Source organism: Aegilops tauschii, chromosome 4 (genome assembly GCF_002575655.3).
Source record: "Aegilops tauschii subsp. strangulata cultivar AL8/78 chromosome 4, Aet v6.0, whole genome shotgun sequence".
NCBI classification, from domain to species: Eukaryota; Viridiplantae; Streptophyta; class Magnoliopsida; order Poales; family Poaceae; genus Aegilops; species Aegilops tauschii.
The window spans coordinates 224,898,081-224,913,772 of NC_053038.3; the positions used below are offsets into that span (position 1 = coordinate 224,898,081).

At 44.8% G+C, this 15,692-nt stretch overlaps 1 pseudogene; it reads left to right on the forward strand.

Annotated features, from left to right (window-relative positions):
* The first annotated feature begins 1,864 nt into the window (after window positions 1–1,864).
* Window positions 1,865–15,692, forward strand: part of LOC141021782 (NAC domain-containing protein 75-like) — a 145,339-nt pseudogene continuing 131,511 nt past the window's right edge.

A 15,692-nucleotide genomic window follows, 5' to 3' on the forward strand; every position in this document is an offset into this window, starting at 1 on the left:
CCTCGCGGCCCGAACCTGGGTAAACGATCCTTGTGCTGTCTACTAGCCCTGCTCTCCTCGCAACCCTGCGCCGCGGCAACCGTAGTAGGGATTCTTGTGATCCCATAAGTGTCGTTCCACACCGACACTTGCCGGGGACGCCGAGGGCGGGTCACCCCGCCAAGGCTCCACCACTCCACCTCACAGGAACCCAAGTCACCTATCAGTGCAATGTCGAGCCCCAGGTGATTAAGTGGCTGTCATTTGGCACATGGCAGCCATCTCTGAGGAAGAACACCCCTAAATAACACTCGTCCAGATGCGTGTCATGCAGACAGGCAAGAAGGTGGTTGAATAGCATGGCAAGGCTTATCGGGCTACACCCACGATGTGACACTAAGTGGTGCATTTAATGCACCATTTACTGTCTGCAGAGTTAGGTATGATAGCACTATTTGCTATCTAATCAGTATGTAATGACGGATTTTCCATTGTGGTGACCCCTTTACCTATAAAAGGAGGGCCATGGCAACCTTAGAAAGGATTCAGACCCTTGTACACTCATACGCGCGTCGCTGTTCTCGTCCTAAGGCGAGCTTGCCGGGCTTGAGCGTTGTGCCTCCACCATGGTCCTTTCATCCATCCACCAAAGTAGGAGTAGGGTATAAATAAAATATACAACTCAAACCAATCACGATCATCAATAAACCCATAGTACAAAACAGATCTACTCAGAAATCATAAGATAGCCATACATCATTGGGAAATAATATATAGGTTGAGCACCATGTTTAAGTAGAGATTACAGTGGGGAGAAGAGGTGTTACACCGCTGCATAGTGGGGGGGTAAAGTTAGTGATGACGGCGGCAAAGTTGTTGGTGTAGATTGTCGTCACGATGATTGCCTCAGCAGCGTTCCGGCGCCACCGGGAGAGAGTGGGAGAGAGCCCCCCCTCCTCCTTCTTCCTCCTTGGCCTCCCCCCTAGATGGGAGGAGAGTTCCCCCTCTGGTCCATGGCCACCATGGCGGCGAAGGGGCAGGAGCCCCTCCTAGACTGGATCTCTCTCTTTGTGCTCTTCTGTTTCCCGTTACTGTTTTCTGGCCGAAAACCGATTCTTAAATTCCCGGAGATCTGTAACTCCGATTGGGCTGAAATTTTAACATGATTATTTCCAGATATTATCTTTCTTGCGGTAAAAGAATGGTAGCAACTGACCTATGAGGCGCTTACTAGGTACCATCAGTGCACCCTACCGCATGGACTGTCCCTGATGCCTAGTAGGCCCCTCGAGCATCGTCTTGCGTTGATTCTTCTTCCAAAAAATCACATGTATTCCAAAATAAATCTGCGTAAATTTTTATCGTGTTTGGACTTCGTTTGATATGGATATTCTACGAAACAAAAAACATACAACAAACAGGAATTCCCACTTGGTACTGGATCAATATGTTAGCCCCAAAAATAATATAAAATGTTGCCAAAAGTATTTAAAAGTTGTATAATATTGGCATGGAACAATAAAAAAATTAGATACAACGGAGACGTATCAAGCAACCTAGAGATTGGATGAATTTACTCCATTTCTTAATTTGTAGTACTAATAGTACTCTTCCATATTGCTCTACTCGTACTAGTAAGTACTAGTACGAGTAGTACTTGTACGACTTGTAGTACTAGTACATGTCAGTGAAATTAGTCATCATGTCCTTACATTGAATTGAGGTGACAACACGCTGTGCGTGAGGTGACACAATAGTCCCAATTGCATGTTCAATTCACCAAAGTGAGCCTCACCCCTCTGGTAGTCCAGCAGCACTCTCACATTCTGACCAAACTCCAGGTCTCGCCGCCTCCCTGCCGCCTTGTTCCTATCCAGTTAGTACGATGGGCAATGAGCTAGTGGAGTTGCTATACTTCATTGCAAGTAGTCAAAAGGAAGATACTGAGAAATTTGATCTAAAAAAGGAAGCTCTCCAACCTAATCGCGTGAAGGAAGTAACCAGTGAGGCCACTCCTGTGAGTATTCATGTCGTCGCCCTGTATGATGATGTCGATACTTATGGGGGTTTTCAAGTCTTTAAAGTATGCATGTACTCCCTCTGTCCCATAATGTAAGACGTCTTTGCAAATAAAGTTTTTGCAAGCTAACATAGCTTGCGAAACATCTTACATTATGGGACAGAGGGTGTAGTTCTTACATTATGGGACAGAATCCTTCATAATTTACTTAAACAGTTGGTTGATCATACATTGAGTATGATTTAACTAGAATTAACCATTGCAAGTCCAAGAAGGATTAGCGGGTGCTGTCGGCTAGCGTCAAGTTCGATTCCACGGATTTGGAGCTTATTGAACACCTTGAGGCCAAAGTGAGTGCTGACAACGCGAGATCTCACCCTCTCATCGATTTGTTCATACTAACCATCGACAGCGATCACGGCATATGCTACACCCATCCTGAGAAACTTCCAGGTGAGACACACGGACTAACCATCTACATGCACGAATATACTCCTTTGTTTTTGCAAATTTCTGGGGTATGCTACCCTAGGTGTCAGGACCTCGATCCTAAGTCACACTGATCTAGCATGTAACACATCATATCACATTGCGGCGTCACACACGGTATTCCCATGGTTGCAACCTTACCTTGGTCGAGACCATTTGCACCTTTTGGCTCACGTATATGATTGTGTCGCTCGCATCCATATGACAAAGAATCCGAGCCGACATGACTATTCGTGAACCCAAGGTGGCACAAACTTAAAAGGCAGGCATACATAAACCAACAATGAACGTGTCGGTCATCAACTTATGAACCCAAGTCATAGCAAGCTACGAGGACTTAAAGGAACAACACGTGACATTTCCCCGAAGGGACAGACACAGGAAAAAAGAATGATACATGCCGGCCAACCTAAGTGTTCCGGAGCAGTAGCAAACAACCATGGCTCAGTGGAAGCACTAGTCGACATTGCCCCATAAGGAAGGCTACCAAGAATAAACAAATAGGTGTCAGATCCCACACATACCAAGCATTTCAATACCATACACACAATATGCTCGATATGTGTAAATACAACATGGCATCACAACAAAACTCTACGACTCAAAGTATATATTAAATAGGCTCCGAGGATCCAGATATTACAAACATGGGTCTCATGACCTAGCATTCAAGTCATACAAGCAACAAGCACATGCGGAAGCATAAACATGTCCGAGTACAAACATCTGAAAAGAAAGATGGCTAGTGTCATGGCAGAACACGATCACCTATGGGGCCATTGGTCCCTTATGGTTCAGCAAGGGAGAGGGGCACGTTGCACAAAGAGTGGAGACCGAAGGGCAGCACGGCAATGGTGACGTGCTGGTTTTTACCTATGTTCGGACCACTGCGAAGCGTAAAACCCTACTCCTTCTTTGGTGGATTGGCTGGAGGACCGCGACGAACACACAACGCTCAAGCCCAACAAGGTCACCTCAGGGAGAGCAGCTATGTGTGTAAGAGTGTACAAGGATCCGAATCCTATTTTAGGTTGCCATGGCCCTCCTTTTATAGGCTAAGGGGTTACCACAGTGGCAAATCAGTCATTATACACTGATTAGATAGCAAACAGTGCTAGCATACCTAACTCTGTAGACAGGACAATGCGCATTAAATGCACCACTTAGTGTCACGTCATGGATGTAGCCCGGCAAGCTTTGCCGCGCCACTTTAGCCGTCTCTCTCCCTGTCTGTCTGACACGCCCTAGACGGGTGTCATGCAGGGAGAATCTTCTCCCCAAATGGCTGCCATGTTCCAAATGACATCAACTTAATGACTTGGGGTCTCAATACCAGACTGATAAGTGACTTGCGTCGATGTGTGGTGGAGCGGTCGCGCCTTGGCGGGGTGGTCCGCCCTCGGCATCCCCAGCAAGCATGTTGGGGAAGTCTTGAGACTTGTCTTCGGGGAAGCCTCGACCTGACCAGGCTCGCCTGCCTGGTAAGGGAGGTTTTTCCTTAGTGATACCTTGCTCTTTTGTCTTGTCTAGGTCTTCTTGATCTGCTCTTTGATTTCTCAAAGAGCTTTCTCTTCAGCTTGGTCTTGTCTTGCTGTTGCAGCCTTGCTTCCATGCCTGTGTATAGTCTGGGCAACATACGCCAAGGTTTGTTGCACCGACAGCTAGAAAGCCTGTCTATCTACAAGACCCTCCAAAGGAACCAGACCTCTGCCTAGGTTTCCCAAGCTAATTGTCCAAGCCCATGTGGAACTACTAGTGAGACTGAAGTCTCATCTGCAAAAACATAAATTAAGCAAACGTGAGAACAAATGTACCCAGCAAGGCTTACATCAGAACTAACTACTTATGAATTAGGTGTCAGTAAAGGGGTAGTGGAGCTTGACGGCAGCAAGCCAACTTTGACTCAGTGGCTATCCTGAACTAAGATTGCCATAAACTTCTTTGAGGTGGCGCACACGAGTCCACATATTCACCATATCAATACACCACTACGGATTATCTCCCGTCTCCCTACGGGAAGGCCATCCATAACACTCTCACTTATCTTGCGCATTTTAGAGTATTTATTTCAACTTGTCTATGAACCATATAAGCGTTCCAAGTAGTCCATATCCGTGGACGCGGCTATTCGAATAGATCATATTACCCTGCAGGAGTGTACTTCTTCACACACACGCTCTCGCCACTTACCGCCATTGACACGTCATGTATATCGGCAATCTTCAAGCAGAAGCCTGGCGAGGGTGTCGGCCATGACCTGACTAACCACACAAGTCTCTGGTCCAGGTTTATCGCCTATCCAAGGCTGAACCAGCAAAGGAAGTCTGGCCGAAGTTTCCATCACGGCCCCAAACAATGTGGTAGGGTTCGCAAGCCCACCATCCAGGTGCCACTTGGTACACCGTGCCACTGTGCCTAGTCTATCCCAAGCCCACCTGTACCAGGTTCCACTTGGTAGACAAATAGCACTACCTACAAACACCAGAAACTAGTTGCAACTCCTGGACAGAGAACGAGGCGATTAATAAGTCGAGAGGGGCACTTAAGCATTCCAATGTGTGGTAGTAACTATCTTGGATCACAAACACAGAACTCAGTTCTAAGGACGGTTTCAATGAGAGAACCCACCATGTACTCCTACATGGCCTCCCATCGCTACCTTTATCAAATCGTGTTCACACACTTAGCTCTCAATAGTAGGACATGTTCACCTCCATTCCAATTCATGCCAGATGAATCAGACCTGACACGACTCTAATTATAGCAGGCGTAAAAAGCAAGCATGAATGAGTAGGCACATCATGGATCAAACAAATCCTACTCATGCTAGTGGGTTTCAACTACTTATTGTGGCAAAGACATGTCATGCGGAGGAAAGGGGTTCAACTACCACAACATGTAACTGTTGAATCGTTGTTGTCCTAATGCAGTAAAAGAGAGCAAGAGCAAGAGAGTGGGATTGTTTCGAAATGCTCAAGGGGGGATTGCTTGCCTGGCACTTCTGAAGATAGCATTGTGTCTTCATTAGTGACATCGATCTCAACGTCGGAACAACGTCTACAGAGAGGGAACAAACCCGACAATAGAGAAGGAACACAATCAATGCAATGCAACAATATGATGTATGATCATGACATGGCAATATGTTGTTGATTGAGCTAATGCAACTAGAAACCAGATTAAATGAAGTTGGTTTGAACCAAACTTTCAAATTCAAACTCCACATATGGTTATTTAAATGTCATTTATTTGATTTGCCCTAAAGAGTAGCCAAAAGTTGTTCTAACATGCATGGAAATGCCATAAATAAATTCTTCATATTTTTGTGATAATTTTTCATATATAAATCTTTTCCTTCTAAGTTGATTTACTATGTATTTTTGAAGTTTAAATCATTTTCTAGATTTTTCTGGTTATTTAGAATTGAACAAAATCCAGTAAATGATTTACTGCGTCAGCATGACCTCATGCTGAAGTCATAAGGTCAATGGGGTGGACCAGGTCAAACTGACCAGCGGGTCCAGCATGTCTGTCTAACAGGGCTAATCCAAAATTTAAGTTAAACCTAAACCAATCTAATTAGACGGGCGGGCCACGTGTCGTAGAACCAGGGGAGGTCAAACCCTGGTCAACTAGGCCTAATACGCCAGCGGCTCATCGCCGGCGACAACAGGCACGATGGAGGGCACGTGTTTCGCCCTCCGACGACCAAAAGAACGACGGAGGGACTCTGCGTGCTGCTAGGAGTGCGTCGCATCTCCCTGTGCAAGCGGGAGGGGCTGTGTCGTTGATTTAACACGGCAGGTGCCCTAATGAAAGGACTTAGGTGTGGAGCCATTGCAACTAGGTTAGCTTGAAGGGGTTGAATGCGACAATGGACACGAGGAGTTTACCCAGGTTCGGCCCTTTTGAACGAGGTAAAAGCCTACGTCCTGCTTCTAGTTGTATTGCTTGAGTTTCGATTACAACGGAGCGAATACGTTTGACCTAGTTCTTGATTGATTATTTCTTGAGTTAACCCGCCGCTGGGTCTCACCTTTATATACTCAGGTCGAGACCCGGAGGCTTACAGAGTCCCGGCCGGCTCACATAACGTGACCAGCTCGGTTTCTAACTAATCATGCCTTATAGGGCAAGTTATCATACGACAGTTCATAGACCCAGGTCTTGGGCCTTTACCAGGCCTGCCTCCACAAGACACCGTTTTCACGATTCTCCCAGGGCCTCCTTGGGCCTTCTTCTTATTTAAACTGCCAACGGTGTAACCCGGCCCCTCCTGGGCGGGTCACACCTCAGAGCTATATCCCCAACATTAGGCCCCAGGTTGATTTGAACTTGTTCACATCAATCTTAACTGTCTAACTTAGCAAACCACATTAGTGCCGAATCTTTAGTAGACCGCCATAACCCGCCATGATGTCACATAAAAAATCATGGTAACCCGCCATGACTTCATGTGCATTAATTCCGCACAAGGCCCAGGATATTTCAACGGATCTTTATCTTAATGGTCTTCCCGAGAATCGAGGCGCCCGCATTGTTAGCATAATCATTTTGCCTCCTCGATTTCCATGCATGCCATCTTATCACCTCCTTATAAATAGGGACAGGGGGCCTATTTTTCAGTTTTACGCCTACCTCTACATCTTCTTCTTATTCCTCGCGACACCACTGCGACCCAAGCTCCGCCGCCGCTGTCCTCCTTCAGCGACCTGCATCAACATGAATGAACTAGAGAACAGCGGCGCACTCCCGCTCTCCATCTCCATCATCAGGTACCACTTCCTAGTCTTTCAGATCTGCATTAGGTCACCAATTGTTCGCGAGTTCATCGGTGTTCATTACTGTCGTCCGTAGTTCATCTGTCATGCCATTTAGTCAAGCCCAGATGCGATGCCAAAGTCTCATTTTAATCGCTTTAATGCCTGCTATCAACTATAGATCCATTACCTTCTGTTCAGATTCACCTCCAGCACAGCAGTTCATCCTCTGTGTATTAGGTTTTATCAAATTTCACCTATTTTTGAACTGGTATAGATCCAAAATTGTAAACAGAATCTGTGAAACTTGTTGGCCTATCACTTAGTGAAATTTCATTCATCTCTAGATCTGTAAATATTTGCTTGATCACTGCTGTATGGGCGGCTCAAATGATACCTTGTAACCCGCCAAATGCTAGCCGGCTTACTTATGAAATGTTTAAATCACCGACATCTGTCTAACGTTGATATCACCCAACCGTATTTTGCCGATTTAGCCATGCTATTCCTTCTTCCATATCATTTAGTATTTGCAGGTTAACCATTTTTGCATAGTAAACTTGCCTCCTCGTAACTATTGGTGGCTTATCATCATGATTTTGACCCGCCATACCTCCTTTCTAGGCTTTCACCTGATAAAAATGACTAAGACCGTCACCTCCTTCGACTGGGTTGTTTCCACTGTCACGGAACGTTCTCTCCAAGAATTTGTTGATATGGCCGTCTTGCCATCAAAAGATGCCATCCACTGGCGGGTTCCGGGATCTGAGGTTCCACCTCAACAAAAGAAAGGAGAAGTTATAGTTTTTCCTGATCACATGCTCTGAGGCTTCTCACCGCCCGACTCAAAGTTCTTTCGTGACGTTCTGAACTTCTATCAGCTTCAGACTCAAGACATCGGACCCAATTCAGTCTCCAACAACTGCAATTTTCAAGTATTTTGTGAAGTATACCTTCAAGAGGAGCCCAGCGTTGACCTCTTCAGAGAATATTATTATCTGAACCGCCAAACAGAGATGACAGATGGGTCCAGCCTTGAACTTGGTGGAATTTCTATCCAGAGGCGAATAGATGTTGTCTTTCCTCCAGGCGCGCTTCCCAGTCACCCCAAGGTGAACCAGACATGGTTTTATTGTCAAGACACCTCTCCGGCAGGTGAGAACCCTCTGCCGGGTTTCCGTATCCACCGGCTCAACCCAAGGCATCCACTTCCAGAATGGATCAGCTCTGCTAAACGGGCCAGATACGGACCCGCTTTTACCAAGATACGGGCCTCGATGGCAAATGGCTTGACCGGTGTTGACTTGGTCCGATGCTAGGTTAGCTGGAGGATCATGCCTTTAAGCCGCCGCCCCGGTTTAATGTGCACATACACAGGCGATGTAAACTAGCCCTTACGGTATAACTCAACATGCCTTGAATAGAAGGAACTCAATGAAATGACCAAGTCCTTGCTTGTGGAAACTCTAGAAGACTGCAGCAAAACGGGGCTGAACCCCTTCTATGCTCTTAACCCGGCTCCAGCTGTAAGTATTTGAAACTACTTTTACTTTATTCATTATTCTCATACACTACACTTGCCTTATTATCTTGCTTTCTTTAGGCCGACTCTCCTTTTTGGAACAAGAAGCTTGAAGATAAACCGGCCAAAAAGGTCATGGGAAAGAAGAAAACTTCAAAAAGACCAAGAAGAAAATAAATACAGCAGAGTAAGTCACCCTGGATGATGAGTCGGAGGTAGAACTTGATTCTCTTGGCTCCTTATTTATACATCTTATTGACGCTGCCCCCTCTCAGGATGACGTGGAGACCAGCCATGCAGACGTTGAAGAGGTAACTATTATTTCCTCCGACTCAGAGCCCTTGCCAAGACCGAAAGTTCGGCAAATGACCCGAAAAGTAAGGTTTTGTCACCCTTTAGCTCACTTGGATCCAAACTTTATTTTGAAGAAACAACAACATGAAGCTCGACACATAACCGGGCACAGCGGAGGTGGAGACCTTCATGCCAGCTTACCCAATACGCCAGTTCCTCACAAACACCGAAAAGAGGTGCCTCGGAGTTTAATCCTGTCCTTTCCAAAGGAGGGTCTTACTCGTCGACCCCTTATCCGACTCAAATTATCAGGGAACTTCTAATTCATCCTCTAGCGACTCTAATGGAACTCAACTGCCTGCCTTCAAGATTGCTCCTGGGTGAGAACATTTGACTTTTTTGCTTTACCAATTTTAAGCTGAAATATTCAAATCCTCATGTCTTGTTTTCAGTGGCATAGCCAAACAAAGCAAGAAGCTGAAAATAAGCAAGCCGGCCGAAGACCCAGAGTCACTGAGCTTGAAAAACAGACACCACGATCAGAAGCCTCTCATCAGACTCCTGAAGCCACTGCCGATGACCCGTCACGAGAAACTCATGATGTCATAGTGGATCCAATGGGTGTTGACCCGCCCAATGCTAAACCGCCAAGTCCTATCAAGCCTGCTGAGGAAACTCCTTCTCACCAAACTGCCGACAACGTCATCATTATTGGTACAGGCTTCAGAGAACTAGGGAATCCCACTATCTTAGTGAAGCATAGGGCGAAGGAAGAAGGTTTAACCGCCAAAAATGGCAAATGGAAATTGGAGTTGGAAAGGTATGCCGGCTTTAATGCAAGTGAAATCCATGCGGGCTACTTGAGCTGCCTTCATACCAGCCGCGACATGGAAGCCGGTCTGGTAAACTTGATGAAGGAACGCTTTGAGGTAAACAACCAAAACCCTTCTCATATGAATCCATGCCAGCCGCCAAGTCTAGAGGATATGAAAGAAATAAAAAATGTTATAGACTTAAATAATATCCTTCATCTTTGCATTTCCTCAAAATCAGTTTATCGCCATTAAATCCAAATGAGTACCCCCCAAGGGCCAGTTTAAACTGAATAGTTAAACCAGGACTTAAAATCATGTTGCAAAAAATCTGAACATGTAGCCCCCATGGGCCAGCTTAAATTGAAAGAATTGAGTCGGTCATTAAATACTGTTGTGTTTTTAAAAATGGCCCACATTAGCCCCCAAGTGCCAAGTAGAGTACTTGTAATGTGCTTGGGACTTCAATAGAGTGATCGTCATTAATTGCTAATTGTTGCTTGATTATTGCGCTTCAGGCTGAATTAAGCATGAAGGAGTCACAGTAGTTGACTTGCGGCAGAATATCAAATCAGAACAAACAAAAACTTCAAAAGCCAGGTCAAAACTGAAAGCCTCCTTGCAAACATCTGAAAAATTGAAGATGAACTTCAACACGGAGACAGCCGGCTGGGATACTGAGAAGGCGGCTCCGTTAAAAAGAGCTGAAGACGCTGAAGCTGCTCTTAAGCCAATGACTGAAGAGTTATCCAGCTTGAAGCGACACATTAATCATATGACAGGTGCCATCTTTCGTAAGTAACATTGCACTTCAATCTTTCACCACCGATTTACCTTGACCCGCCAGGAGACTTATCAGTATGTTTGCTCAACAGGCCCAAGGTGCTCCATCCTTGGCCAGGACATGCTTGTGAAGCTCAAAGCTGTGTACACCCTGGTGGAGCAGCTATATATAGGCACTCAACGGACCATAGCAGCTATCTCCCATAGCAAACAGCCTCCCACACTCATCAGGGAGGTACTGGACAAACTATCTGTCATGCCCCAAACACTGGAAGAAATAAATCGATCATCCGCCAGAGCTGGTGCCATTACTGCTCTGAGCCGGGTTAAAGCATGGCAAGCAGAGATAGACCCGGAGGAGATGGCCACTGGCTGTCCAAGTCTTAAGGAAGACGGGTCTCCCTTTGATGAAAATGAATTTGCCAAATGTGTGAAGGAGATGCGTCCCTTGGCAAGTAAGTTGGCCGAGCAAACAAATTTATCCAGGTATCAGGCAGCTTACATGATGGAAAATGCAAAAGTGAAAGCACTGGCTTATGAAGTTCTGGATCTCATCCCTCCAACACGTAAGCATACTTTTGCTCCTGATGTTGATCCGTCCACACTTATCGATGATGAAGCCGTATTCAAGGCGTTGACTGACATCAACTGGACGTTACCTGACTTCTAGATAGACGAAGAACCGGAGCAGGATGACCGGAGTCATCAACCCGCCAGGACGAAGGAAACTAACATCCGACAGCCCTTAATCATAGCTTAATTCAATGTGCTGAAAAACACTTTGTTTCAATTTGCAGGCCCTCTGTGGTCTTGTAATAGGTTAGATTTGAAAAAAATGATCTATCATGCCATCGTGCATGTTCATCTTTTGAATGTTTAAGCTGCCGAACTGATATTGATGACCCGCCACTCGTGCGTGTAATATAATCAATCATGTGGATCAGATCAAATATTGTCACAAATATCATGCGCCCTACACATAAGCAAATAGCATGTGCCCTAGCGGTTTAAACCAGGGAGGGTCACAAATATCATTGAAAAATCCTGATATAATAGTCTGATAAAAATACTAAAGGTTTATCTAAACCGGAAAGACGCCAATGACTTAAAGTCGAAATTTAGGGCGGTTTATCAAACCCTGAATATTCATATCATTATGTAAAAACATACCTGTAAGTTAATATCATGTCAACTCCTTTGATAATGATAAGCCGTAGACATGAAATATCATGATTGCTCAATGCAAATATCATGCCGGCTTACAATCTGCTATCAGGGCGGGTTATCAACCTAATATGCTCAATTATGAGTCATATGATCAAGGTTACGTGGCCTGAATTGCACAAATATAGTTGGGCAGAAGAAATCATTGATGGACACAAATCCAAAACACCCAGAAGAAAAGAATTTCAGAAAAAGTCAAGTGCTTTTACAGGCCGCACAACCTTAAAATTCAAGTGCTTTCATGGGCTGCACAGCCATTAAGATTCAAGTGCTTTCATAGGCCGCACATCCTTAGAGTCGTCCTAGCTCACTGTAAGTCGACCCTCACATGAAAAACCGTTGTTTTCACCTTAACAAGTTTAGGGTCTTAGTTAAAAGATTTACTGTTAAGAGTTCGGCGGGTCATTCAGGATTACCTGGTGGAGTAGCATCGTGCAGACAGGCAGGTCAAAACTCAGTTTTGGCATGTAAGCCTATCAAGAGGGTCAGCATACACTACTGCAGGATGCTGCTAATGCGACACTACGATCAGAGACCCTTCGACGAAACTAGGTGCGATGCAATAATCACAAACGATGGTGTAAAAAACCGTCAAAAAGGTGCAAAACATTTGCGATGGCGGATGCATCAAACATGGTTTAGATTTTAGTTGTGTGTGTGATGTAGGGCATACGGTTCAGTTCAATTAAATGTTTGCGATGAGGAGGAACAAAAAAATGGGTAGCCAGATGAAGGTGTGTGCGATATACATCATACGGTTCACTGGGATGAACTTTTGTGATTAGGCAACACAAAGAAACGACCAGCCAGATCAAGGTGTGTGCGATATACGGCATGCGGTTCACTCGGATGAACTATTTGCTTTGAGCCAAGAGAACAGAAATGGTTCAATATAACAAGATATGTGTGATACGCGGCAAACATGTCTGTAATCATAAATGTGTGCGAAGACGGATAATAACACAGACGATTGCTGCTAATAAGCCATGTGTGTTGTGGGTAAACGCTTGGTGGTATACAATTGTCAGCGATTGATGAAATCATCACCGACGGGTTCCCCGGTATGGTCTGTGTGCGATGTCATTGCACACAGAACAACAACATATGTACTTATAACTTATAAGGACTTTCCATAAACAGATTGAACACCCAATTACATATGTGGCTAGTACACACATGACCTTTGCACACACCAAAGTACGTTCCAAAACGCCTAGGAAACTCAAATAATGTATAAAAAGGCAAAACGAACCGTGAATAATTTCATATTTTTAGGACGACGCTACTATAGTTGCATGTTGCCTCTGTAAAATAAATCAAGGCGGGAAGAGACAGCGTATGTCGTTTCGCACACATAGCTAACAAGGTCCGTCTCGGAACCATGAGCCTTTTTGAGAGAAGCTCTAGTTTGTAATAAGTTTGCACCAAAACTTGTCCGAAATTGGACTAATTTTTTACCACAGCATGTTGGTGGTATGACATAACACCATGCCAAGTTTCATGATTTTGAGGCGAGTTTTGGATTTACAGTAATTTTAAAACCAGGTTTCTCAATGTTTACTGTCGAGTCGGCACCGCCCTGGTAGGCTTTTTCCTCGTGGGTCCCAAATGATAAATCCAAATCTGTCACTACCATGCAATTTTTCTTATTAAGAATTACAGCCCATTTGGTGTGCAAGCTGAAAATAAGTTTGTGGGTGCTGGTGGGCGCTAAGAACCTGCGGTTCTGTAATGAACAAAGATCTCAAGGATCCCGCGAGAGTGATGTTCTTTCCCTATGTTGTGAATTCCTATAATATTTATGTCTTAATTAAAGAAATGGCAAGCTATTGGCCCAGTATGAAAGAAAATATGGGTCAAAGCCGAGTTGAAAAGGGCTACATTATCTAACTCCAGCTAACAAACAGTACAAAAGCACGAGGATTAATGGCTCATCAGGTTTAGACAGAATCCAGATTGAACAGGACAATGACATCTAACTCAATCAAAGTTTTTGGCAGTCACAATCAAATGGATCGGTCTTATCCATAAAATCAAAATCCCGGCGCAGAAATTCTACCGGTCCATGATGACAAGCTGTTGTAAATAGAAGCCGAGCACGATCAGAAGCCCTTAGGTCCACCTTAAACTTCTTTTTATGCTGCTCAACACTTGCAGCCGTAAGAAATTTCTTGTCGAAAAACTTAATCCTCACAGACAATAGTGTCCTCCCATTCAACATGAAGAATGTGACAAAGCTAGTGTTTTGCATTGTTGGATGCATATCCTTCCCGCGCTACTATCTTCGAACGAATGTCATGAGATCTGAGAAAATCTTGGTGCTTCTTGAACCATCGATTGGTTATACCTTCTCGTCCATGTGTTAGTGCCTAAATAGATATGAAGATTGAAAACAATTAATGTCTAAAAAAGATTATTTGAAACAATGATAGCTGAACGATTAATTATAGTACATTATATATGGGCTTTCAATGTGCGTGAAATCATCACCTTTATATACAAATTCTCCAGACATGGAAAGCCTTGCAGCAAGCCAATAATCATGTTCAGATCAAAACACCACATACTGATATGTAAGGTCTTGACAGAATCCACCACCAATGATATGATGGAGAAGCTCTTCATTGAGCATAGAACATAATATTAGTACCAAAAGTGTACTCCAAGATGATACTTAACTTATGCGCACAAAAGAAAAAAGCAGATTACAAAAGTTGACGTGAACAATATAAAGTACCTCAATAGGTGTGGAGGCAAACACTATCTTGAACCATCTAAAAGGAACACGAATTGCACCCAAGGTCTCCAGTTTAGGCGCAGAGACTACAGTTATTTGTGAAGGTACTATAACAGAATCAAGGAGCAACCTTTGAAGTGAAGGGGCATCTTTGATGATAAGATCTTGTCCAAAAAAACAAATTCCCATGCTTATAAGGTGGGGCGACTTTATTTTGAGACAACAGATACGAATTTCCATTCCAAAAACAAGCAGTAAGCGCTCCACGGCAGGGCAGCTGGAGTGAATGATGTTGTGCAGTGCAGCCTCCGACAGATCAACCACCACAAGTGCATGGTTTTTAGCAGTGGGAGTCGAAGCATTTGTACCAGATTGTCTGCTAGATGGCACCGGGCGAAGGTGGCTGTGTGGAGAGAGGATGAAAACCATGAGATGGACATCGGTGGTGAGGGCACAGATACATTGGTTCGTGGTATCTTACATACATAGTCATGGTAGAACTCAAGCTGCTGGAGTTTATCGAATTGACGGGATGTCAGCCAGGCGGCCACCATGCAGGGTATGTCCAGCAGGTAGCATGCCGGGATGTAGATGCGTTGAACGGAGCCCTCGTGGGAGGAGATGTTGGCTCCGGGGAGTTCATAATCATCATCGACAGATAGCTGACGACAGTCGAGATTAAGAGGCGCGGTGCACCATAGAGTGCGCCACCGAGATGTCAGGACTTGTGTGCGGCAGCCATCCTTGGTGGGGATAAGGGAGATGATCTCACCAAGGATGCCGTCCAAGAGATCGCTCATGTGGTCCGCCGGAGATTCTACTGGTTCCTCAGGTCCAGGGGGCCGCTTCTGGCCACACGGCCGGGTCCAAGATCTACATCCGGCGGTGGCACTGGCCGAAGCCTCATCTGTGTACATACCAATCTGAAAGAAAAAAATGGCATAACATGTAGGACATTCAAAATCAATTCTCAAGATCAGGAAGAAAAAAGGCACAAACATATATGTAGGGCATTCAAAATCAATTCTCAAGATCTGGCCATGAATTATTAGCACGCAAGCTAACCCTAGTC